Source organism: Ictidomys tridecemlineatus, chromosome 10 (genome assembly GCF_052094955.1).
Source record: "Ictidomys tridecemlineatus isolate mIctTri1 chromosome 10, mIctTri1.hap1, whole genome shotgun sequence".
NCBI lineage: Eukaryota > Metazoa > Chordata > Mammalia > Rodentia > Sciuridae > Ictidomys > Ictidomys tridecemlineatus.
Window position 1 is genome coordinate 103,907,604 of NC_135486.1, and position 26,708 is coordinate 103,934,311.

The 26,708-nt window shown below is 49.8% G+C and overlaps 1 protein-coding gene and 1 non-coding gene across 5 annotated transcripts in view; one reads left to right on the plus strand and one right to left on the minus strand.

The window, feature by feature from the left end:
* Positions 1 to 26,708, minus strand: part of Prkar1b (protein kinase cAMP-dependent type I regulatory subunit beta) — a 121,396-nt gene that overhangs the window by 64,559 nt on the left and 30,129 nt on the right. The window lies entirely within an intron of this gene.
* On the plus strand, positions 25,547 to 25,618 carry Trnaa-cgc (transfer RNA alanine (anticodon CGC)). Its single transcript has one exon. It is a non-coding gene; the product is annotated as a tRNA-Ala (tRNA).

Sequence of the window (26,708 nt, forward strand, 5' to 3'; positions counted from 1 at the left end):
TGGTCCCTTCACCTGGCCAGTGCTTCCTCCAAAACCAGCCCTGCTGGTCCCTGCAGAGCTCTAGATTCCAGACCAGACGTTACATTTATGCCCAGACAGCAGGGGCACAGGATTGGACAGGTGCCTGGCCTGTGTGGAGCTCAGGGACGGTCCCCAGGCCATTGTCTGGCCTGCCCCAGCAGACAAGGCAGAGCCCTAGGCCTCTCCCCAGGGTGTGGAACACGGGCCTAGATGAGAAGGCTCGGGATGTCCACTGCCTTCCACTCCTCAGACTGCACCTCCCCCCTGCACAGCTTCACAGGAGCAGCCTGCCCCCAGGTCAGGTAGCAGGACTGGTCCTCAGCAGGTAGAGAGAAGAGGTAGGGGACACATGGGACTCTTGGGTTTTCTGGATTCAGTGTGAAGGGGCAAGGAGCCCTAATGGCTTCTGGAACCAGGAAGCTAAATCCAAATCACAGTGGTGACACTTACTAGCTGAGTGACCAGGAAGTCACTCAGTCACTGAGCTTCGGTTTTCTCATCTGTGAAATGGAGCCTCTGACAGCAAGGTCACAGGTGTTGTAGAGAAGCCCCAGGTACAGCCCAGCATCCCCCATCAGCCATGGCCCTAGCGGTGGCCCCAGCTACCACACAGACATCACTCTCAGCGTTGCCAACTCTGGCAGGAGAGGGCCAACCTGGGGGACCTCCTGCCCACTCAGCATGGTTCCTTACCCAGACACTCCCTCTTTGCTCAACAGCTGGAGCATAGTGACCCCAGGTGGCCAGCACCTCTCCCCAGCTGGCAGCCGGTAAGGACAACAGATGGCTACTGGGGGGCAGAAAGGCAGGGAGACCTTAACATTTGTCTCTCTCCCTCTGTATTGGGGTAGATACTGTCACTGGGCCACACTGCTCGATATATAGAGCAACTCCCCAGTGTCTGTACCCCCAGCTGTGACCCAGGAACAAGTGGGCATGGAAAGTAAAGGGGTGCTGGGGAATCAAGGCCCCCAGCTGCTGGAGGTGGCAGGAGGCCAGAACGAGCCAGGTCCAGGGACAAAGTGTGTGGGCCAAACCCAGCACTGCCCCTCATGAGCTGTGCAGCCTTGGGCATGTTGAGACCTACCCAGTCACCCCTGCAGGGACAGGGATCGTCCTCTGGCCAACCCTCACTGGCCCTCTGCTTCAGCTCCAGCCACATGGATTTGTATTATTATCTGGATTTCTCGCTGCAGCTGGCCCTGGATGGTGTATTTCATCTACCTTCCTGTGGGAGGGAGTCTGGTCTTTTTTGTGGAGGCTGGTAAGTATCCCTGCATCTCTATGCTGGTGACTAATGGACAGGCCATTTTCCTGGGTGACTTAATACACAGGGACGCTGGCCTTCTGAGAACTTGGTGAAACACACTCTCCTCTGTCAAAAAAAAAAAAAAAAAAAAAAAAGCATATCTGAATGAATCCACCAGGCTCAAGTTTCCCCACAAACCTCCCATCTTCCAGCCAGGTCAGTAGGCCATCAATGCAGAGGAGACTTAGCACTCTCTAGCCCAAGGGCACATAGCTATAGGGGAGCAAGGCTCTGAAGGACCCAAGAGCACAGCCCTCTAGTTCAGGGCCTGAGAAGCAAGGGTGCCTCACCACCCAGCAAGTCTGTGATTGCAGGGTGCAGCCTGGTCAGACTCTTGCCCTGTACTTCTGCACCCCTCCCTAATTCCCCAAGGCCCCCACTTCCTGCCAGTCAGAAGGGACACCTGCTACCCAAAGCTGGGCCACCTGGTCAGGCCTGCACCTTGACACCCACACTATCTTCCGTTCTCACCCAGCTGGAAGCCTCCAGCTTCCTGGCCAGCTCCTCTCCCATCCCCCAGACCCCCGCAGGCAACCAAAAGCCACCCTCAAAACAAGCTTCAGCCAGAGTCAGACCTTGGTGGGCAGTGCAGGCGACTCTGCACCCAACACAGCCTCCATGACACAGACAGGGGAACAGGCCTAGAACTGGCAATGTGTCAGGTCCTCCTCAGAGTAACAGGATGTCTCAGCTCTGCCTCTTCACAGTCATGCACCTGGGTGAGCCACCCCCAGCTCTGGTCTCAGTTTCCTCATCTGCAATATGGGATAACTAATAAAGGCCTTCTGTGGTTGTTGTAAAATTAAAAGGTCAACCCTCAAAGGTCCTGTTGGAGGCGTGTTTGTAAATGTTGGTACCCGAGACACACACAAATCTAACCCTCCCCGTTGGTACATAAAGTCAAATCTAGAACAGAGGCAAGGATTATTCCATGTGGGACAAATGTGCAAATATATAAAAGCCCCATCAAATGAGAACATGGATTCTCCATCTTCTAGCCCCAGTGCCTTTCTGTCTCAGCTAATTCAAGGACAGGATCACAGAACTTGAGGGTGGTATGGCCCTGACAGACTGCCTGGGTCACCCGCCCCCTTCTGAGATGAGAAGCTCAGCTGCTAGAGCCAGAGCTTGGGCCTCACACAGGCCACACAGCACCAGAAATGCCAGTTGTGAACTCTAGCAACATCAGGAGTGTGCATCACACAGCAGAAAGAGGAGGCTGCACTGGAAGTAAAATATAAGACAATACCATCAATGTCTGCCCTGTCATTGATTTTACATTGGGAAACTGAGGAACGGAACCCCTCACACTAACAGAGCAAAGAGAAAATCATTGAGGCAGAAAATGCACCAATGAAAATCTAACATCCATTCTCAATTGAAGTCCAGCAGCAATAAGCTAGAAGGGACTCCATAACTTGATAGGAAACACTATGAACAAGAGCCATCAAAAACTTACCAAAACACACTTCCTGGTGAAAACCTGGATGTATTCTCTGAAACTGGCACAAGGCAAGAAAACCTCCCATCACCACTAGTTTTCAATGTTTTACTAGAGAGCTAGCCAGAGTAATAAAGCAAGAAAAAAGAAATCAAAATGTGCCTTTCTGAGTTGGGCACAGTGGCACATGCCTGTAATCCCAGCAGCTCAGGAAGCTAAAACAGGAGAATGGCGAGTTCAAAGCCAGCCTCAACAACTTAGCGAGGCACTCAGCAACTCAATGAGACTCTGTCTCTAAATAAAATATTAAAAAGAGCTGAGGATATGGCTCAGTTGTTAAGCATCCCTGGGTTCAATCCTCATTACCCCCCCCAAAAAAACACGCCTTTTTGATATATATCTTGGTTTTTGCCCCAGGTCCTAGCTCAGAACTCCTGCCCCCGGTGGGTCACAGAAACTAGGATTTCACTTCCACAATGTTTACTGCCTTTCCTGCTATTCCTTAGACCTCTTGGTGAGTCAGGAAAAACAGTGTCTCACAGCACCATATAGGTCACTCTGACACTGTGCTCAAGGACACACATGAGCCAGAAGTCACAGACTAGGGCAGAAAACAATCCCAACTTAGCACAACTCCAAAGAAATGGGAAAATGTTCATTCTTCCCCGCTGTTTGTAAGTAATCTATGCACCTTTAAATGCAGAAATAAATTCAGGTAAAGAAGGTTTTTATATCTGATTAATTAACATACCCCATGCTCAATGGTATAAACCCAACAGGGGAGTTCAGATGGATACCCAAGGTCCACTTTCTGCAGGACTCCTGAGTCTTGTTCCTACCGGGCTCCCCTGTTCCATATCTCTTGCTGACCCCTGGAGAAGGCCCAGGGTAGGGACTCCGTGCCCACATACTGGACAACTCTGGCAGCATGTGCAGCAAGCACCCGCAGGCCCTGGATAAATGCCTCGGCATGAACCTGCGAAAGAGAGCCTAAAATATCCTCAGAAACCCCTGCAGTTCCTCAGCTTGGCACATCTTAATTTAAATTCCAGCCCCATGCCCAGAAAAACAGTGTGGCTCATGTTTACTGTAGAATCACTTCTCTCCAAACAGGTCCCAGAGGCACCTGCCAAGTCGTGAACACACCTCACACAATTAAAATCCACTTTGGAGACCTCTGAGCTCCCTGTTTGGAGAGGACATGCTCCGCTGTGTCTGACAGGTCCTCCCCTGGAGGGCCTCTGACCAGAGAAACACAGCAAATGGCTAATCTTCCACACATGCCTGTCTGGCTCACCAGGAGGGTCTCTTGGTCATGACACAGCTCCCTCCAGTGAGAGCCAGCAGCCCACTGAAGACCAAAGCCAGCCCACCCACGAGAACATGTCTTCTCACGAGAGCACTGAAAGGATGAAACACGGGGGATGTGCTTAGCAGAAGCGCAAGTCTTCTATGAGAGCTACGACACTGCTGAGGGCAGCCAGAGAGCTCAACTCGGAGAGAAATTGACAGTTCTCTCTCCAGCTCACCTATAAATCCAATACAGCCTCTAAAATAGAAATTGACATGTGTTGTGAATCCTACAAGTGAGGGAAAGGCAACTGGAAGTAGCCAAGATGGTTTTGCCAAAGAACAAAGCAGGAGGACTTTCGCCACCCGGTTTTGAAACTGATTATAAAAGCCACAGAGATGGTACTGCTGCACTGAGAGGCTATAAAGAATAAAACTGGAAAACCCTTGCATCATGGTCCATTGATTGTGGGCAAGAGTACCAAGACAGGTTTATGGGGAAAGATCGGTGTCTTTAAGAATCGGTGCAGGGGCAGCTGGATCTCCACATGAGAAATGAATTTGGACCCTTCACACTGTAGGCTCAAAGTGACTCAAAAAAGGAATAACCAAGTATATTTTATCAACATTAAAAACATTTGCATTTCAAAAGACTCTATAAGAAAATGAAAAAGATCTAATCACAGATTGAGAGAAAATATGGGCAACTTTGTGTATCTGATAAAGCGAGGAAAAAAAAGAAATTACCTATTCTGTGTGGACACAGAATACGTAAAGAACCCTTACAACTCAATAGGAACAGGAACCCAATTTTAAAATGGGCAGATTTGAATAGACATTTTTATCAAAGAGTGATACAAATAGTGAAGAAACATATGGAAAGACGCTCAACGTCATTAGTCATTTGGGAAATGCAAATCAAAACCGCAATGAGATGCCACCTCACACCCACCAGAATGACTATAATCAAAAGACAGACTATACCAAATGTCAGTAAGGACACAAAGCTGACAGCCCTCAAATGCTGCAGGTGGGAATATAAAGCTGTGGAAAATAGGCAGTTTCTTAAAAAGTTAAAAATAGAGTTGGCACATGACCCAGCAGTTTCACCCCCCAGGGATCTACCCAACCTATGTTCACCCAAACACACGCACACAAAAGTTCACAGCAACATTATTATTTTATTTTTATTTTTATTTTTTGATACCAGGGTTTGAACTCAGGGGCACACAACCACTGAGCCACATCCCCAGCCCTATTTCATATTTTATTTAGAGACAGGGTCTCACTGAGTGGCTTAGTGCCTCCCTAAGTTGCTGAGCTTTGAACTCATGAGCCTCCTGGCTCAGCCTCCCAAGCCACTGGGATTACAGGTATGCCCCACGGCACCGGGCAGCAATATTATTGATAACAGCCCCAAACTGAAAACAACCAAATGTTCAAAGTGAGAGGGTAAGTAGATAAAATAAGGTAGATCCATACGATGGAACATTATTTGCCAATAAAAAGAAGATAAAGTGCAGACACTGCGGTAAGTACAATGACCTTCAAAACTATCATGCTCCACAAAGGAAGTTGGACACCAAAGACCACAGAGTACATTTCCACTTACTTGAAATGTCCAGAAAAGATGAGCAGATCAGCAGTGGACTTGGGATGGAAGTGAGGGACAGTGCACGCAGGCACGGAGGAGGGAAAAGGTTTTAGGGAGATAGATGGGCCCAAAGATTGGATCTTAATTCTGTGACTTCACTAAAAACTATGGCATGGATACTCATGTGGGTACATTTTATGAGAAATGAATTATGCTTCAATAAAATTGTTTAGGAGGCAGATTTTGCCCATGCACTCCTGCTAAGAAATAGCTGCTTGGTTAGGCAGCAAAGACTTGTCAACCACAATAGCACCAGCAGAGTGGACAGCAAGGGTTTTGCCTCAAAAGTCACACACGCGCCAATCCTGTCCTAAATGGACACTGGGCCACGATAAGCCTTAGTATCCCCTCTGTATGAGGTGGATAACAAGAGTCTTACTGTTGAGCGGGTGACTTGAGAGAGTGCACATGAAACATGGTACCCAGTATGCAGCTCCTTCTCAGTAAAGTCCTTGGGCTATTAGTGTGAATGTCACAACAATTAGATTGAAAATAGCTGAACAACCCTGTTATAAAGGAGAAAGAACAGAAGCCTTATTTTAAACTTCCTGTTACTATATTCAGTCACTGTTTTATGTCACCCTCAAATTGCTTATTTATACTGCTAACTTTGTACCCAAAACATGGCCGGGTTTATTCACATCTCCCTCTCCCAGGTCAAGCCTACTGCATGCCAACGCAGTGCTGGGCCCTGGGGTCCTGAAAGAAACAGGCCTAGTCCCTGCCTCCCTCAGAGAGGAAGTTGGAAGTGATGCTCTGGATTTCTGGAGCTTGGTCATGTGGAGTCTCCCACAGTTTCCCCTTCCACATTTTGTTGGGACTCTGGCCTTTGATGGCCCAGGGCTGCCGCACAGGACATTTGACTATGCCACGGCCGCCATGCTGTGAGGAAGTCCAAGTGTTAGGGAGGACCGGGGCCTGTCCATTCTCAGAATCCAGCTGAGCTCAGGATGTAAGTCCTCCCAGCCAGGATCCAGACACCCCCAGGTCACCCAACCGCAGCCACTCCATTGCTCCAAGTCACACATGGTTTTCAGCTGAGGTCCCAGATAGTGGAACAGAGATAGGCCATCCTCCCCAGCCCTCCAGCATCCCCTCCCAGAGACCCACAGCATGAGAAGCAATTGCTTCTGCAGACACTAGAGAAGAGAGGTCACCACAGCCTGCTGAGCCACAAGATGGCCCTGGCCTCATCTTGCAGAGATGCCAGCTCTCCTAAGAGCTGTGCTCTCTAGGCAGGACAAAAGACCAATACGCAGTTTCTGTCCTGAATTGAGTGAGCCTTCAGGCAACAAGCCAGCCCCTCCATCACCACCCCCCCCATGTCTAAAGCATCCTTAAGATGCCAATTATGGGGGCTGGGGTTGTGGCTCAGCAGTAGAGTGCTAGTCTAGCACATGCGAGATCCTGGGTTCAATCCTCAGCACCACATAAAAATAAACAAAATAAAGACATTGTGTCCAACTACAACTAAAAATATATCTTTTTTAAAAAAGATGCCAATTATGCTCTTATTCTGACAGTGGCTGTTTTCTGGCTCCTGCCCCCTACCCTGCCTGGCACTGTGGGGTGTATTTGGACACTGGCATGTGAGAATTGAGGGGTACATGTTCTCCAACACCCAGACCTCCCCTCCCTCAAGCAAGAGGGTTTCTTTGGGAAGCTCTGTTGGCTGCCCCACTCTTCAGGGAGGCTCCAACTAGAAGAGACCTCTGGGGCCCAGCATCCCTCCTCCAGGGCCCCTACCAACCTGCTGCCAGGTGGTCTCCCCACCCCAGGCAGTCATCAGTGTGTTCACCTGGGAAGGAGAATCCAGAGCTTGTTTTCACCCTCAGAGGAGAGGGTCTGTTCCCAGACCCTCTGATGGAGAGATTTTTCAACCTGGCAGAGCCTAGGTGCCTCTGGAGCCCAGCCAAAGGCCCCACTCCAGGGCTCCCTCAGGGCCAGGCCTCTCTCCCAAATGTTTCCACAGCTCTCCAGGGAAGCCAACTCCAAGGAGGCCAGAATGGACAGACGCCCTTGACCAAAGGGCACCAATACACTGTAGAGGTGAGCTCCAAGCCTGCTCAGAAAGACCTGGGCAACGTGGAAGAGATGTGATCCCATGGAGGTGACAGAGGACAGGCCTCCTGTCTGCAACAAGCCTTCCTTTTAGCCTCTAAATAAGGAACAATATGGACAAGGGGTGGGCTAAAGGCCCCGAGATTCACGGCAGATCCCAAATTTGGAAATGCAAATGAGAAATCTGGCAGAGACCTCAATCAGGCAGCTCCTCCTCCACCCACATCCTCCCCCATACCTCTCAGAAGACAGAGAAGGCAGTGCTGCCCAAGGTCACTGGGAGAAGTCAGTCCTGCAGCCCCCAACCCAGGTTCTTCCTGCCTGTTAGCAGAATCTCAGGCACAAGAGTAATCAGCAGAAAGGCCAAGATGAGCTCCAGGTGTTTTTAAGCCAGCCAAACTCCATGGATGCTTTTAAGATCTCATTCGTATGGGAAAGACAGTAGAATGAATGGGACGTAACTTTCCTATGTTCATGTATGAATACAAACCAGTGAAACTCCACATCACGTACACCCACAAGGATGGGATCCTAATTAGAATAAGGTGTACTCCATGTAGATGTAATATTCAAAATACACTCTACTGTCACATATAACTAAAAATAATAAAAATTTATATATATATGAAGATCTCATTCATGCAGATTTCTTGGAAGAAAGATCAACACAACCTACCCTACTCTGATAATTCTCTAATTACTTAATAAATGCAAAACTACGACTTCCATTCAACTGAAGGAACAGGGGAGGAAACATGCCTTCCCAGTAGTTATCCAGGCCACCTGCACAGAGTGACATGTTGCAAACTAAACACATGCCTATTGGGAAGCAGGACAGAAACCACTTCAATGGACAAAAGGCTGAAATGGACCTTCATAGCTTCTACAGGCCAACGACAAGCAATCCATGAACTTCCACACCTGTCATTTCATATATACCCTGCGACAGAACCCGTCGGTGGTGCCATTGTAGTCCCCATGTGACAGATGAGGAAACTGAGACTCTGATAAGTCATCAGCTCACAACCTAGGACCTGGGGAAGGCAAAGTCATTGGCAAAACCCAGGTCCACACCTGACTCAGTAAGACAGAGAAGCCCAAGAACCTGTCTCCCAAGTGCTCAACGTCCCCCGACCTGGTGACCCCAACCTGAAGAGAACGATTACAGTGCCTCTCGACAGACGGTGCGTAAATTCCAAAACCAGGGAAACCCAAATGCATGAACATTTTCTGTCCTGCAATCCCAAGCACCAAGTGAATCCATGTTGGGGCACGAGACACAAGAAATTCTGTCTTCCTCCTTGAGCTCTGGCTAATGACAGCTATAAAATTACTGAGAAGAGAAGCAAAACCACATTTCCTGATAGAACAGCTTGCCAAATCATTATTATTTCCAAACAATTAAACCTTGTTTTCTATGAAAGCATCATTTGGAAAAGTCTTCTATCTTTCCAACCAAACCCTCTGAACTCACAATGGGCCATATAAAATTGCATTGCAAGGAAATTGCTCAGAGAGACGCTTAACTTTATACTACAGGGTCATTATAGCCCTGATAATTAAGAGTAAGCCATGTTAAACAAACTAAATTAAAAACCAAGATTTAAATGCTTCGATTGGCCATCAGCCCAATCACAGCAGGAAAAGGGTCCAACTCCAAAAAGTCCATTAGCCTAGCTCACCTCACACAGGAGTGGAGAGGTAGTGTCTGCAGGGCCAAGCAAGGGAAGGAAGTAGCAGGAGCACCTGGGCAGGGATGGGGGTGGGGGGCTGGCAGAGGCCCCTCTGCCCAGTGCCTGATGCAGAGATATAGAGCAAAGGGGCAGCCAGGACACAGGGAATAAATCAGAGTTGGAAGTTAAGCAGTCCACGAGGACCACATGCCTGGCCACCTGATGCCTCTTTTTCTCATCCAGCAGCCACTCAGACTTGTGTGTACCCACCACCTCCATGCTGGAGGGCACCACATACTCCAAGCCTGGAGGTGACCAGCTTGTCACTCTCTTCTTTCATCTCCAATACCAGTCTTCCAGCAAAATCCATTGTCCAAGTCTGGGCCTGTCACCCAGTCTACATACTATCCATTTCCAGCCCACCCAATCCCTCACCTTTGGCCAGTATAACTGGCCTAGCCTCTTCCAGGTCTATGGCTGCTCCTTCCTTCTCCCATCCTCCTTCTCCCACATCCTTCATGATTCAAGACCCCAGACAGTACCCACTGTGTTGTTCCTTAATCCCCGCCTTTGGATGTTGCCCATGTGCTACCTAAAAAATTTTCTTTCTTTTTTATTTTTTGTGGTACTGAAAACTGAATCAAGGGGTCCTCTACTACTACCAAGCTACATCCCCTGCCCTTTTTATTTTACTTTGGATAGGGTCTCACTAATATGCTGAAGCTGATCTCGAACTTGGGGTCCTCCCGCCTCAGCCTCTGGAGTTGCTGAGAATACAGGTGAGCACCAGCAGAATTAAACTATATATCCTTTCACATCCAGAATGTTCTATTACAAGGTTACATAGTTGTAAAAGGGAGTCATGGCTAGTCTGTTACAAAAGTTGACATTTTAACTGCTGTGTCATTTAAATACAGCCAATGAGATATAAATCCCACGGACTGGGCCCTCAGTAGCCACTCAAATCAAGACACCGTGGAGGAAAAAACCTCTTAAGAGTTGGAATTTGCACATCATTCCCTTTTATTATTTTTATCAACTAGACATTTCTATCCCATCCTCCCACAGAATTTTTTTTATCCTGATATAAAAACACACTTTAAAGTTTTTTATTGATCACCCTACCATGCGTCTCTGTCAAAGATAGTTGTAATTTTTTCCCTGAGAACATGACTCTAAGAGTTCAATTTTTTTTCAATATGGTTTTTAGATTAGCACAGGGTTGACTAAATGTAAACACATTCACATTTTTTTGATAAATAATTATTAAATTTAAAAAGGGTTAATGTTAACTTTGGAAATATATTGCACAGCAAGTTTTGTGTGCATATTGATTCTAGTGCCTTATTTAAAAGAAGGGTGTGGCTGTCCCGCTGCCTAGTGTCCTGGAGACTTCTCCCTGGGCTACCACCCATGGTGTGAGACGTGGAGTGAGAAGGTGCCTCCTTCCTCTCTGAGGAGGGGCCAGGTTGGCTCACCTGCAACACCAGTGGGGGCCCTGACCCTTGGTTGAGTGGCCCTTGGAGAGGGTGTGTATGAGGTCCATGGCCCGGCCAGGGACCACAGCACTCAAGAGTCACTGCTGCCTCCAGGGTGGCCTTGTCCCTTGCTCCCTACCCACCTGCCCGGTCAGTTGCAAACACACCAGGTTCTTTATAGTCCTTGGACCTTTGCACGTGCCAGTCTCTGCCCAGATGTGCCACCTAACTGCTCAGACTCTCCAGCTCTGGGTTGACCACCCCCTCCTCCAGGGGAGATTGTCTCTGTGGCTCTGGCTCTGACTAGCAGAGCCTCACCTGCCATGCTGCACCTGGTGTGTCTCCTGCACAAACTCCCACCCTGCACAGTGCTGGCCATGCGGTGGGAACACCTGGTAATGCAGAAGCAGTGGCAGGAGCACGAGCCTGAGACTGGCCACCTACCTGCCTCTGACCTCCCTGATTCTAAGGACAGAGGGAATCTGCCTGAAGCTCAGAGACGTTGCGTCATCCACCAAGGTCACAAAGTGAGCAAGCAGCAGGATAGAGCCAAATCCAAGGTCGTCTGACACAGAAGCAGCTGGCCCAGCCCACATGTTGGCAGATCCCTGAGGTTCACCCCACAGCAGCCCTGCTCCCATTCCTCTGGGGGCTATTCAGCCTCTTCTTTCTCACAACATGATCTCTGGCATTGTCAGACTGGATAAGGAGCCTCAGAGGCATAGGACCTAAACTGTTGCCTTCTGGAAGCTTCCTTGGGCTCCTCCTGTGTGGCACTAAAACTCTCCTGAGTTGGGAATCTAGGGACCGCTCAAGGACAGAACCCAAATCTCCTCTGACCCAATCATCTCCCCAGAACCAAGCAGGCAGCCAATACAAAGGGGCTTGTGGCCCCCAGGTTCACAGAGGGAGTCCCCCCTACAAAGTGGGGAAGAACCACAAGCCGAGCTGGACCTTGGCTTGGCCTGGCCTAGCTGTGACCACAGCAGGCAAGTGACTTTACCCCTGAATCTCCACTGTATCACCTGTTAAGTGCTGAGAAGGACTCACCATAGGAGGTTCTTTCTTGCAAGAGATGAATCAGACTATTCAAGTCGTGTGCTTATGGGGGTTGTGCAGGGGGGAAGCCCTGGTCCACACGGACTCAGAGGAGCTAGCATAAAGTCCTCCAAGCTGTATCTTCCACGGAAAGGACCTTGAGATACATGATGCCTTTTCAGGAGTCCCTTGATCGAGTATTTAGAAACTCTGATGATGGTTCCCAAGCCTGCATGGTGGATCTCACAATTTCCTGTGTCCAACAAAACGCTGATGCGTTAAGAGAAGAGGAAACTCCCTCGTAGATGTTCACTGCCAAGCTGAATTGAAGAAAGCTATACAAAAGGGAGGTTCTGCCCTGGGGGTGAGCAGCCCCGCTCCCCTGAAGTAGAGAGATCTCTTCACCCAGTTTGCTTCCCCAGATCATTAGAAAGCTATGAGCCAGAGGAAACTCCATTTGACAAGGATTTCTTGACTCCAAGTGCTACAAGGAGTAGCACCTCTTGTTGTTTAATAAGCCACCCCCAAACCATTCATTCTTCCGTGTGTTCTGTGGGCTGAATGGGCAGCCTCCTCCCTCCCATGGGATCAGTTGGTGGCTGATGGCTCATTTGCACGCCTGGCATTTGGTGGTGTCCATCAGCCTGGAGCTCAGGGGCTTGTCCAGGAGCCTCTGCCCTGATGAACGTGATATCATGGCGAGACTGCTCTGGCTTCCTCATAGCATGGCGGCTGGGCCTAAGAAGGAAGGAGGACCTGCTTGCATCTCAGTGGCCAAGCCTCTCACTTTCTAACATACCAATGGCTAAGCCCAGAGTCACTTGCAAGGGGACCACATGGAAGGAGCCACACAGGATGTCTAGCTCTTTGTGGGTCACCACAGGGACTTCAGGGTAGATTTGACTCAGAAGTCTAATTCTTATCCATTTCTGTCCTCAGCAGCATCAGCTTCATCCACCCACCCCACTCTCCAGAAGGAGAACAAGGGCTGGCTTCCAGTAGTATATTTCTTCTCAGACAGGACCCTTTCCCCCAAAGCCTTCAGTAAGCTTCCCTGGTTCTCCTGGAAGTGTTGTTAACCAGGACTCAGGAATTTCCCTGGCTTAGATTTTGGGTTACCTAATCCAGGCAGTGATTGATGAATGAGCTCATCTGGACTGACTTAAAACAAGTTCCACTCCTAAAGCTCAGTGGATCAACCCCATTCCAAACCCCATGGAGTTACATAGCAGGAGTGGGGAGAAGAAGTGAGGAGTCAAGCCAACATTCATCTCAGTGACTTCGAGAAAAGCCCGGTGTGGAAAGATTATATGGGCTACCTGAACCTAGTGTGATGTGGTAATTCGTGCTCAACATCATCACCTTCACCATCAACATCACCAACTATATCACTGTCACCATCTCCATAATCATCTCCCTCAGCTCACCAACACCACCATCACCACCATCAATATCACCATCTTATGTCACTGTCATCATCATCACCGAATTCATCAGCATCACCACCACCACCACCACCATGACTACCATCAATATAATTATCACATCACTGTCACCATCATCGCCATCTTTATTGACCACCATCACCATCACTATCATTTTTACTGTCACTTTCATCATCAGCATCATCAGCACCAGCATCATCACCATCACCATGAATATCATTATAACTGTCATACCACAGTCACAATCATCACCATCTCCATCACCACCATCATCATCATCTTTGTGTGAACCTTTTCACTACCATCACCATCACTACCACCATCATCACCATCACTAGCACCATCATCACTACCATAACCATCAGAAGCACCATCATAATTAAATTACTCTCGCCATTATTACCATCTTTATCAGCATCATCAACATCACCATCATCACCTTCTTTATCATCACACCTTTGTCATCACCATAATCACTGCCACTACCATTAATATCATCACTACTACCATCATCGCCAACATCATCACCATAACCATCATCACTATCTCCATCATCATCACCATCAACGCCATCATTGATGTTTGTTTCCTTTGCCTCCAAGGAATCCAACAACCAAGAGAGGAACCCAGACTGGAAACAATCTCACAGCTGAACCATCTCAGGCTAAACATAGCCTCTTCCCTGATATTGGAAAACCAACCAACCACATATCACCTCCAAAAGTATGGCCATGGTCCAAGATAGCACCACCTCCGCCTGAGTTAGCAAAACAGCTTAAGTGGGTTTTCCACTTCTGCCCTTATCCCCCCTACCCTCCAGACTAATCTTAATAGAGAGCAGACCGACCCTGCTAGAACATGCAAGTCCTCTGCCTATAGCTTTCCTAGGTCCTGAGTGTCTGAAGACCCTACATGATGTGGCCCACATTCCTCTGTCCTCATTGTCTATCATTGGCCTCTTCCCTGGCTCTATTTCAGCCTCACTGGCCTCCTTGGGGATTTTTAATCATTCCAGGTATGTCCCTGACCTCAGTGGCTTTACACCTGCACTCCCGTTGCTGTGAATCCTGACACCTGCCTGGTTCACTTCCACTGTCCCTGGGCTTTTCTTCAAACCTCCCTTCTCAGCAAGGCCTTCCCAGGCCTCCAACACTACAGTCTCAGCCCCATGGCCTCAGGTTTCTCTCTAGAACTCCCTAATTCCTTCATACACTATATGTCAGCAATGTATCTTGTTCACTCTTTGTCTCTTCTTTTAGAACAAAGCTCCATAAAGCCAAGGGATTTCATCTGAGTTGTCTGTGTATCTCCATCCCCTAGAGCAGGTCTGGACTACAGCAGATGCTCAATAAACACTTGCTGAATGAAGGAGTGAAGGTAGCTCCCATCACTGTGGCGCTTCTCCAATTGGCCATGCACGATTCACAATCAACACACAGATCTCTGGTGGATGAGAGCATGTTTCAGGGGAGTCTCCCTCACCTCAGTTTCCTTCCTCTGTATATGAAGGTAATCACAGCCTTACCTTGTAGGTGTATTTGGGAGTCATACAAGAGAAGATAAAAGGTTGTTTGTGGGGATACAGCCCTACGAGTATAAGGAATCAGGTTTCTCACTGTCAGAAAATCAGCTTATGAGTCTTGGGAAGACAAGGATTCAATTATGGGGGCACAATGCTTTTGGGATCCACCTTCCTTTCCCCCACCTTGAGGGTAGGAACCAAGAGGCACTTTCTTCTTGGAAGAAAGAGCAACAATCTGCATGTTCCCCTCTCAATCCTGTCACATTTATGGGCCTTATTTGCCTGTACCTAGCACATAGAAGACTTACAATCAGTATTTATTGGATAGGTGAGTGAATAAATGGGTGAATGGATGGTGAGTAGATGGATGGATGGATGGATGAATAAAGAGATGTATAAATGAATGAACTGATGGGTGGATGAATGAATGAATGCATATGTGGTTGAATAATTGGATGGATGGATGGATGGATAGATGGTGGTGAGTGGACAAAAAATAGAAGGATGTGTAAATGAATTATGTATAAATGAATAGTTGAATGGATGGGTGGATGAGGGATGGATGGAGGGATGGATGAATGGTAGGTGGGTAACAGGCCTAAGTTAGCTGGATGGATGAATGGATGGATCTATAAATGAATGAACGCATGTGTGCATGAATCATTGGATGGATGGATGGATGGATGGATGGTGGGAGGTTGGATGGATGGACAAAGGACTGAATCATACTGACCTCCTCTTCCTCAATAACCCAGATTAGCCTCAATTCAGTCCGAGAACTTTAATGTCTAGCGTTGAGAAGCAAGAAGGCTTGACCGTTAGAAAACAAGACGTTTCTTGGGAGACAGGGAGGAGAGGAAGCTCTCAGTGGTGCCAAAGGGTTAAAGAGCTCCATTTCAGGCAGCCTGAATATTCTGATTCAGCAGCTGACAGGACACGGCTGTCCCCCTCCTGCAGCTGTTCCTGGGAGTCAAAGCACATCTTTGTTTGCCCGACTCTTAGCAACTGTTGCTTTTTCTGAAGGACAAGCATGAGCCAGCTGTCACCCCACAAGATGAGAAGCAGGGAGGGTCAGATCTTCAGTGAGCAGCTTGTCAAACACGAAAATCAGTCTCTTGTCCGGAGGTCCTGCCTCTTTTCTGACAGTGCTACCTGCTCCAAAGGCCACCTTCCTGTAATCCCCAGAGCAGCAGAAAGAGCCCAGAGCACTGCACAGGGACACTCCTTGACAGCGCCAGCTGAGCCCCTGAAGGGGAAGTGAATCCCTCAGGCAGCCCACTCCAGAGACAGCACCCTGGGCAGTAGCTCTGCACCCCTACAAGGAACAGCCATGCTACCCTGCCATGCGTATCGGATGTGGGGACGCCACAAGGACAAGAAGCCAGATTGAAATTTAGCAGACTTGGATTGAAATATTCACAGACAACACTGTCTGATGGCTGAGGGTGGCTTCTGGGGTCGGTGGGTGGGAAGAAGACAAAATCCAACAGACCGACTGGGAACCGCCTGGGGGGACCACGTGGTGTGTGCCCCAGTTTCTCTTCCTTTGAATACTTGTGAAATTTTCCATGATAAACGTTTTTAAAAAACAGGATCTTGGAGGCCTTTTAACCTAATAAAGAATGACACCCCTTCCTCACAATGACTCCCGGGCATCTTCGCAGGATTAACTGAAAACTCATTAGACCGATACAATCCAAAGACTCTAGTCCCCATGGGGAAGGCTAGACTCTCCGTGACAATCGCCAGGGGGGGAACAGGAAGGCACATCAGTGGCAGCTGCACACATTGCCATGGGAACGCAGGCAGGCACCATGGGCGAGCCATGGCCTGACTTGGATGGGAGGGAACCGAGAATATCGGTGCAGTTGAGCTTCAAAAGTTAACCCAGGCCAGGTGCGGTGGCGCATGCCTGTAATCCCAGCGGCTCAGGAGGCTGAGGCAGGAGGGTCACGAGAGCAAAGCCAGCCTCAGCAATGGCAAGGTGCTAATAAGCAACTCAGCGAGACCCTGTTTCTAAATAAAATATAAAATAGGGCTGGGGGGCGCTGGGGTTGTGGCTCCGTGCTAGCATGCATGAGGCACTGGGTTCCATGATCAGCACCACCTAATAATAATATAAAGGTATTGTGTCCACCTACAACTAAAAAATAAATATTAAAAAAAAATAGGGCGGGGGATGTGGCTCAGTGGTTGAGTGCCCTTGAGTTGAATACTTGGTACCCCCCTTTGCCTCCTCCAAAAAAACTTAACACAGGGGAAAAAAAAAAGCTGTAGAGGAAATGCTGAGATGCTGACAAGGGACACTTTGGGTGGTCTGTTTTCCTCTCTATTTCTCCATTTCCAGATTATGAATTTTTATTAGAACGAAAAATGCAACATTCAGGAGGAAAAGGAGGAGCTGCCCTGTGACCTTCCTGAGGAGGCACTTGGAGACATTTCTGCCCCCTTGAGACCAAAAGGGGCCTGAGCAAACTGCTTCCCCCTTGGTGACAAGAAAGGAAGGCTCCACCCTTCTTGGGCTCCAGTGGTAAGGCTGTCAATGGGGCAGGGGAGGGAGACCAGGGTATCCAATAATATTCCACTGCCATCCCAAGCCCTCTGTACCGCAGGCCCCTACGAGGTTGACAGAAGTCCTTCCAGAGCCTCAGCTGGGTGTGGCTACCCATGACCAGAGGGCAGACCCGTGAAGTAAGACTGATGTAAAATTGGGTCTTGCTCAGGTTGGCTTCTGTCTGCCAAGCCTGGGCATCACCCCACCCCACTCCTTGTTGAGGGTCAGCCGAGGCCTAGGCCTACAGGGATATTTGGCTTCCCTGGTCTGTGCCCTACTGTCCCCCCTGGGACACTCAGACAGGGGAAGGATAGCAGATGTCATCTCTGGTCAGAAAGTCCAAGCCTCAAAAACCTGTAAGCAGATAGAATGTGTCACCCCCACCTGGAGACACAAGGCCTTGCCCTTCTACCCAGTACAGCCCCAGGCCAAACCCCTAGGGAAAATCTGGCTAGGAGAACAGGGTGTAAGTGCTGGCCTGTGTCTCTTCCCTAACCACCTTCCCTAACCTGCCTGCTAAAGCTGCTGGTGAGCAGGGATGGGAAGGGTTGCTCACAGTGGAAGCTCAAGGAAGATGCGGGGGTTTTGGTTTCTCAGACCCTGGCTCCTGGCCCCGGGGCCACCCTGCCCTTCCTGGGCTGCCTGGAGGCCTCTCCTCTCTGGCCAAGCTCCTGACCTCCTGCACAGTGTGCTGGGGACTGAGGCTGCCCGCTGCAGGGAAGGCAGCTCCAGGCAGTCCTGTGAGGTGGATCTGGGCCTCCTCCAGGCTGGACACAGCCACATTCCTCACCTGCAGCACGGCTCGAACGGGGACCCATGTATGGCTCCTGCCCAGAGCTGCCGTCACAGGCAAGGCCAAGTGGGAAAGAGAGGGCAGGGGGCGAGTGTGAGAAAGCCAGGTGCACACGTCGCAGGCTCTGTCTTCAACTCCTCCCTGGTGTTTCTTCACCCCCTCTGAAGAAATGATGTGAATGCAGAGGGCAGCGCTTACTTGCCCAAACACAGAGTTAGCTATGCTATGTTAGTTCTCCAGATTTTAAAACAATAGGCTACAGAATTCAAAAGTCTAGAAACTCAAGACACCATTGACTGAAAGAGTTAAGCTGGAATATACGAGGCCAGGGATTCCTGGTTGGTGACTCTTCACAGCTTACTGGGCCTCCACCCCAGGTGCTACAGGCCCCTCAGCTCCACAGGACCAAACCCAAACCCCAACCCCTCCACTGCCACCAGACCCCAGGATGAAAATCTAAGCGAGGCTTCAGGAGTATCCTCAGCATAACAAGGAGTGAGGTTCTGACACAGACTAGAGATGGACGTACCTAGAGAGGGTGACACCCAGTCAAGGATAAGTACTGTCTGATTCTACTCAAAGAGGTCCCTAGAGCAGTTGGCTCCACAGGTACAGAGTAAGATGGTGGGAGCCAAGGGCTGCGGAGGATCTGGAGAATGAATGTCTAAGGGATGCTGTCTCCATTGAGGAAGATGAGAAGGACTGGGGGTAGACAGTGGAGATGCTGCTGGACTCTCCACTTAGGAGTGGTTAAAGTGATGGATTTTTATGTCATATACATTTAACCACATTTTTTAAATTTAGGGGAAAGACACAGAACAAATTTAAAACTTCTGCATGAGAAAAAGTGTCATAGACCAGGTAGGAAGACCAGCAGCTACTTGGGAAAATAAGTGCAATGTGTTTAATCACAGCCTGAATTTGTTAGTTTAGAAATAACTCAGGCAAGCCAGGTGTGGTGGTGCATGACTGTAATCCCTGCAGCTCAAGAGGCTGAGGCAGGAGGACTGCAAATTCAAGGCCAGCCTCAGGAACTTAGCAAGGCCCTAAGCAACTTGGTGAGAGCCTGTCTCAAACTAAAAACGGCTGGGGGTGTGAGACAATGGTAAAACATTTCAGGGTTAATCCCTAGTATCAAAAAAAGAGGAGGAGGAGGAGGAGGACAGAGAAAAGAAAAGAAATAACTCAGCCATCAGGATAGCTCTCAAAGAACCAGGTCATCATTTTAGGGCTTGGTGCAGTCAACAGTGCAGCCCCCTCTTCAAAGATGAGAAATTTGCAATGATAGAGCCCGGGTCTCAGCACGGGGTCCTTCTAAAAAGGGCTCCGGAGCAGGCCACAGCCCAGAAACCGGCCTGATGGTGAGATGATTTCCCTAGTAGACAGGCCCAAGAGCCACGAGGCTGATCCAACAGACTCCTAACACGCAGCTGGGCCAGCAGGAGTCAGGGCAAGCTTTCCAGACACATCCTTCAGAAGTGAAACCGTCCCTTGGACCCAGCGAGCCCAGCGCACAGATGTCTGCAAAAGGAATAAGGGGAGGATGTGGGCTGACACGAGACGATATCCAAGAGGAACGCACCAGAAATTTCTGACTGGCAGACATATCACACCGCTCTGATCTGCCCCTTGTACCTCTGTTTCCAGAAACAGGAGCTTCCTGCTGAGCAGCCCTGGCCACGGGCTGCAGCCGTGTCATTCAGCTCCACTCCTTGGGTGACCGAGCCAGCTCCCAGCTCACCTGGTACCTGTCCAGAACCTCCAGCCTTAGCATGAGCACTCTCCCTGGGAACGTCTCCCTGCTCTGCCTTGCCTGGAAAACTACCCATCCTTGAAGGCACAGCTGAAAGCTCCTCTCCTCAGTGGTCCTGCAGCATCCAATGGACATGTCCCAAGTGACGACCCCCAGGACAGGGGGAACAATTCACTTTTTAAATACTGGTCCCTACTTGAGGGGCCTCCCTGTCAGGAGAGATGGCCACGTCCCAGGTGGGGACATGTAGAGGAGCACAATAGCCATCGAGCCAGGGTTCACACTCTGGCTGGCCACAAAGCTGGGGGGGCCCCCTCTAGCTTTCTGGGAGTCAGACTCGCCACATGGAGTGGGGGATGACATTCCCATGACACATCCCCCAAGATCACCATGAGGCACATGGGGCTACGTCCCTACAGCTCTCAGCCAGGTTCATGGCCCCTGCCTGGGTCTTGGGAAGCACCATCCAAGACTGAGTTACAAATTCAAGTGTTTTCGCATTCTGCAGGGAGCCGGGAGGAGGGCATACATACTCATCAGGAGGCTTGATCCAAGGGAACTGTGTGGCCTTGGACAGGCCACCTGCTTTCACTGAGCCTGACATATGGGGAACAGGAAGGTCCACATGAATGAGGTGGTACTGTCTTTAGCACACAGCCCAGTGGACAAGGGTCTCCCCATGCTGCCACCTTCTCTCCAGACCTCTCCTTACAGCCAGCTCACACCCATCCAGTTGGTGAATTCTTCACCCTACTGGTAGCACCTAGGCTATTTCTAGGTACTGGGACTCAAGGATCCAGAGTCTGAAAGCCAATCACCCCCTGCCCCAGAAAAGCGCAGTGGCCCAGACCACCACCAGGGGGCACCCTGCAGAGTGTCTGCCTGGCCCTGGGTCCAGGCCCTGCAGCCTGAGGCCTGAATAGACTTGGAGAGGTCTTTTCTCAGCAACCAGTGATGAGCACCCACACCTTCTCTAGACTCAGAGGTCCATATGGTGGGAGTGGGGGCCTCTGTCATCCAACCTGTGTGACCTAAAAAGGTGAATGGCTGGGAAAGGGGTCTCTGGCATGCTGGAGACGTACACACCATTTAATTCTAGAAGTTTTAAAACCTTAAGTATCAAAGAAACAAGGCCATGGGCAAGACTCACAGCCGAGGCTAGGTGGCCCTCAGGATGAGGGCACTCCATGGCTCCTCTCACCCCAAACCCAGGAACTGAATGCAGCACAAGACCACACTGTTACCGTCTCCTGTGCTTCAATATAAGGCACCCTGACAGTCCTTTCAAACGAAGAACCTCACAGAGATTGAACATGTGCCACATTTCCCAATCCACACGACAGCTCCATCACCTGGAAAATTCTGAGCACTTGGAAAACTCTTGTTTTCTTCAAAAGGTTGTTGCTATCCTCTGAGAGGGAAATGAGCTGTGTACACTCATGGGGGGGATGACAGGTCAGCCCAGAGTCTGGGCTCAAGTCACAGCCTCCTCTCCTCCCAGCTTTGTGGCCCTGGGCTGCTTGCTTAGGCTCTCTGTGCCTCATCTGTCCCACAAAGCCAGCCTCAGAGGGCAGTGGAGAGGCCCCGTCAAGACGATGCAGGTGAGGAAGGTGGAACTGGCGACAGACCCATCATCCCATGCCAGCTCCAGAGCTCAGATTTCGGCCTCCCACTGGATTCTGGCCTCTAAAACTGAAGATTTGTTAACCTCTTGTCTACAGCAAGCCTGGCTTTGTGCCAGAGGAAAATCAAATCTTTTGCATGTTCAAGCCAATAAGCTTCTCCTCAGATGAGGCCCTGCGTTTTCCAAAATGCAAATTTTGTTTTTTTGAATGTTGCCTGAAAGGGAAGCACAAAGTCCCAAAGCCCAAGACAGGCTGGAGAAAAGGGACGGAAAAGGCTCAGAGCAGCAAAGAGACAGCTCCTTCAGGCTGCATGTGACTGGGCAGACAGTATGTTTTTCCCATCACCTAAGGCCTGGAGCCAATTTGTGGAAAAAAACAGACTACAAAGATACGCGGGTGGGAGGAAGAGAGACAGCAACAGATAGCAGGAGAGACAGCTGCGTGGCCAGCGGTGCTGCACTCAGGCCAGAGGTCTATTTTAATTAGAGCAGCAGAGAGCAGGAGCTGCTGCCAGGCAGGCCGCCCCAGAGCGAGACACCCTCACCTGCCTGCCCTTCTGGCAGCTCCTACAGAGGTCCCGGCCCAGGGCCCAATGCACAGTGCAAACCCAGGCAATGCTGCCTAATTAGCACACTTCCTGGCTCCCAGGGGTTCAACGGTGTTCCCTCTAGAGACACTCTGATCAGGGCAGCTGTGAAGGGGCCAGGATGGAGCCCAGGAGCCTCTGTCTCCTTCCCCTGGGCCTGAAGTACAACCTCCCAGGCCAGAAACAGATGCTTCAGACACATCCCAGGACTCCCAAGCACCCAGGGGCCAACTTCTGGGGCTGCTCCGGTCCCCAGCCAAGAACTAACTGCCCAGGGCCTCAATGGGAGGGGTGAGAATCTACTCTTGCTGCTCACAGTCAACACCCAGTGAGAGGCTGTCAGCCATCCCCAGGCCCTCCCTAGGAGCCATGTGACTGTTAGGGGCCGTGAAGGGGCAGGCCCAGGGTATTGTGTTCCAGTCCCAGCTTGGACACTTGCTATGTGGCCTGGCACAGAGACAAGGGCCTTCCCCTCACGGGCCTTGGAGCTCTCTTCTTTACACTGAGATAGGAGATAAGATGACCTCCCAGGGACCTAACGAGGCAGGTGATAGTGATGATGGTGACAGTGGTGATGATGATGGCGGTAGAGGTAATGACAATGAAGATGATAGTGGTGATAACAATGGTGATGATGACAACAGCGATGATGACGATAATGGTGGTGAGTAGGATGATGGCAATGGTGATGATCAGATGGTGGTGATGGCGATGGTGATGATGATAACGACTATGATGGTGATGATAACGACTATGATGGTGATGATAACACACATATGGACTTTAATTGCATTACATCCTCACCCCAACCCTCCAGGGTTTTATCACCCTCATTTGACACTTGAGGAAACCGAGGCACAAAGAACGACTTCACAGTTACAACTCATAAACAGCAGTGTGCAGCTCTCACCTTTTAAAAGATGTCTTGACACACCTTAAATTGTGGTGTCTGAGTGAGATTGCGTGTGCATGCACAATTATGTGTGTGTGTGCATGTGTGTGTAAGGGCTCCACTCCAGCCCCATACTCTGTATTCAGGACTCTCCTGATTCTCTTTCTTGCCCCAACACCCACCAGGCCAGACCCCGTGCCCTGGAGCTACCATTCACCCTGGGACATGAAGACCCCCACACTGATAATTCTTGGACAACAGGATGGAACCCTGGCTCTGCTTCCAGTGGACCGTGTGTCCTTGGGAAAGGGCAAGGAGGGTACAGAGGCTGCAAAGCTCACCCTATGCTCCTCGGGGCACCATGCAGAGGGCTGCCGAGAGTCTTCAGTAAGGCGAGACTGGAAATACTGACATCCTGCAAGAGACAGCAGGAAGCTTGGGAGAATCAGCCTCCCCCCACAACCACTCTGCATTATCTTATTTTAAATAGAGGGTTTAATTAAAGATAATCTTCACCCTTCTCCAAGCTTAAGTATCTCTGGTGCAATGTAAAAAGACACCGTTATAAATTGACAAGAGTAAAATCACCTAGCCCATGAGAATGGGTTTGTCTTGAATCTAAATTTGGAGGGCAAAGTCGTTAGGCAAGAAGGTGTGCTCGCCCGCAAGCAGATTCCTTTGTAAGGAATATTCTGCTTTATTCTGCCCACGCAGGGAAACAGAGGAGCCGCAGGCAGCCCGAGATCAGGGCGTGCCAGACACCCCGTAAACCTGGAAGGAACTTTGCTGGACCTGCCAAACCACAGCTGAGGCGAGACAGAGCCGTGAAGCCCAGCTTCTAGAAGAGTGGAAAAAAAGCAAAAGCTCTGGATGCTGCACGGGGAGACATCATGTGAAAGGTCAAGAGACAGTGCCTCCCTGACCACTCCCTCTGGAACAGGTCCTGAGCCATCCGCCTGCTTCTTTAGAGACTGTCGCCAGAAAAAGGAGCCCAGCATTTCGATATGGAAAGTGAGCTTTCCTCAGTACAAAATAGAAGACCTGAGACAGACGGACACGCCCTGAGAGAGCACTTCCTCCTTGGGCCAGCCTTGAAAACACAGTCTCTCATCAAGCCATCTGCTTCCTCTGCATCCAGCGAGCCCCTCCCACAATTCTAGGGTGTCATTGCCACCTGCCTCTCAGCTACAAAGGACAAGACTGGGCTGAATTTGCTGACTGGTTATGCGAGAGGGCATGGCACTGGGGTGGCCCAGTCAGCTGAAGTGCCCACCATGCTTTGGCCATCCAGAGGTGACTCCTTCCATTTGGCACAAAAATGAGTTAGGCCAGGCACGGTGGCAGCACGGGAGGCTGAGGCAGGCGGATCATGAGTTCAAAGTCAGCCTTAGCAAAAGCAAGGCACTAAGCAACTCAGTGAGACCCTGTCTCTAAATAAAATAAAAAATAGGTTGGGGATGTGGCTCAGTGGTTAAGTACCCTTGGGTTCCCCAGCATCTACCTCCCCAAATAAAAGTGAGTTAGCAGGGCCAATAAGACCCCAGGCCCAGTCACTCAGCTCCCCTCCCCTGAGGACTTGAAGTTTCATTACCAATGGTCTGTGTGACAGTGAGCCATGAAACAGGTGATTCCTGGCCCTTGGGTCTGTCTGCAAAGGGGCCACAGAGGGTCCTGGGAGGCCCAGCAGGGTCAAGCAAGGGTCCTCAGGCAGTCTCCAGATCAGAGCTCTCACTCTACACTTACTGAAATTTTAACATGTGAATGTATCACCCTTTCAAAATCTAAACTTAAATTACACTGTAAATGGATGTTTAAATTCAACTTAAAATAGATACAACACTTCAGTCACCTAGCCCCGGTGACCAGGGCTGCCCTGACTATTATGAACTGGGGCTTAAAATAACCGAATTATTTCCTCTCAACTGTCCAGATGTCCAAAATCAGAATCAGTGGGTAGGAACCCAGGTGTGGGCAGGGCGATGCTTCTCCAGCAGCTCCAGGGGAAGCCCTCCAGCCTCCCCCAGTTTCCTGTGGCTCCTCTGTGACTCGAGGCCACAGTGCCCCACCCGGCCTGCGTGGGCCCACATCCTCCTCCTCTATGTTGCCCAGCCCCTCCCCACCCACCCCCAGCAAGGACACATGGGACAGTTTTCAAAATATGCCTGAAGAATCCAGGATCATCTCCCACCGGGACCCTCGACCCTCGATTTAGTCACATTTGCAAAATCCTTTCATGCTTATGTAGGAGGCATCCCCAGGCCCCAGGGGTTGGGTTGTGAGTATATTTGGGGGGCCTACCTCCCTACTGCCCCTCACTAGAGCCTGAAGGCCTTCAGAGTGGGAGGTCACCCCTGGCCTCTAGTGATAGAGGATCTTGCTGAACAGTCTTCTTTAAATCTGAGCCTAGGGCTGAGGATGTAGCTCAGTGGTAGAGCGCTTGCCTCGCATGCACAAGGCTCTGGGTTCAATCCCCAGCACTATCAAAAAAAAAAAGGAAAAAAAAAAAAAAAAACAACTCTGAGCCTAAACCCTTCTCCCTGAGCAAAATAGCTCAGGATACTACCTTGTTCAGAAACACAACCCAGGAATCAGAGAAAATGACTCCATGTTTCCTTGAACTTCTAGGGTGGGGATATCATGGGCTCCACATGAGTACTGGCCACATGTGGACCCTTCTAGCACACAGAAAGCATGAGAGAACAAGGGGACTGACTGCATGCTGTCCTTGCCCAACATGCCCCTCAGTGCCACAGTCCCCACCCTATAATGTTTCCTGGGATTCTGGCAGTCACAGGTTCAACAAGGATCGATTAAACCAAAGCTCTGCACCATACTACACCAGCTGCTGTGGACCAAGCTTAAGGTTCAAGCTCAGGGGTCAGAGGACACTCTGGACCAAGCTGGCAGGAGCAGTGGGCAGAGGGGGATCTCTACAGCAATGTGAGAGGTCAGGAATCTCAGCCCTACACAGAGCTCCTGCAGGCCGCCCACTGGCCATTCTGGGTGAAAACATGGCAAAAATGTACTTTATAAAAGCCTTTGCACACCCTGCAGGATTTGAGAGTCCAATCTCCTGGACCCAGAGCCACTCTGGGAAAGTTTGCTGTGTAAAAACTCTGTGCTTCGCTCTTCAAAGAAACACTGTAACATCAGAAATCAGAAACTAGGAGAACTTGGCAAAGGGGGAGGTGAAAAAAACTCTGATTCATTTTTACAAAGGAACATTGCAAATGCTAAAAAAGAAAATGAGATCTATCTACACTTTTAGAAGGCCTCCTAGAGCATCATCAGTATACCCAGCACAGCGTTCATAGCTCGGTACGTGGAGCATGCCCTGATGTTGGGTGAAGGATTCCCACATGCAAACTTCATTTTTTTGTTTTGTTTTGTTTTGTAGTATTGGGAATTAACCTAAGCATCACACATGCTAAATAAATGCTCTACCATTGAGCAACATCCGCAGCCACCCCCCTTTTTAAATTTTGAGACAGGGCCTCCCTAAGTTGTCCAGACTGGCCTCAAATTTATAAGCCTCTTGCCTCAGCCTCCTGAGTTGCTGGGATTACTGGTGCG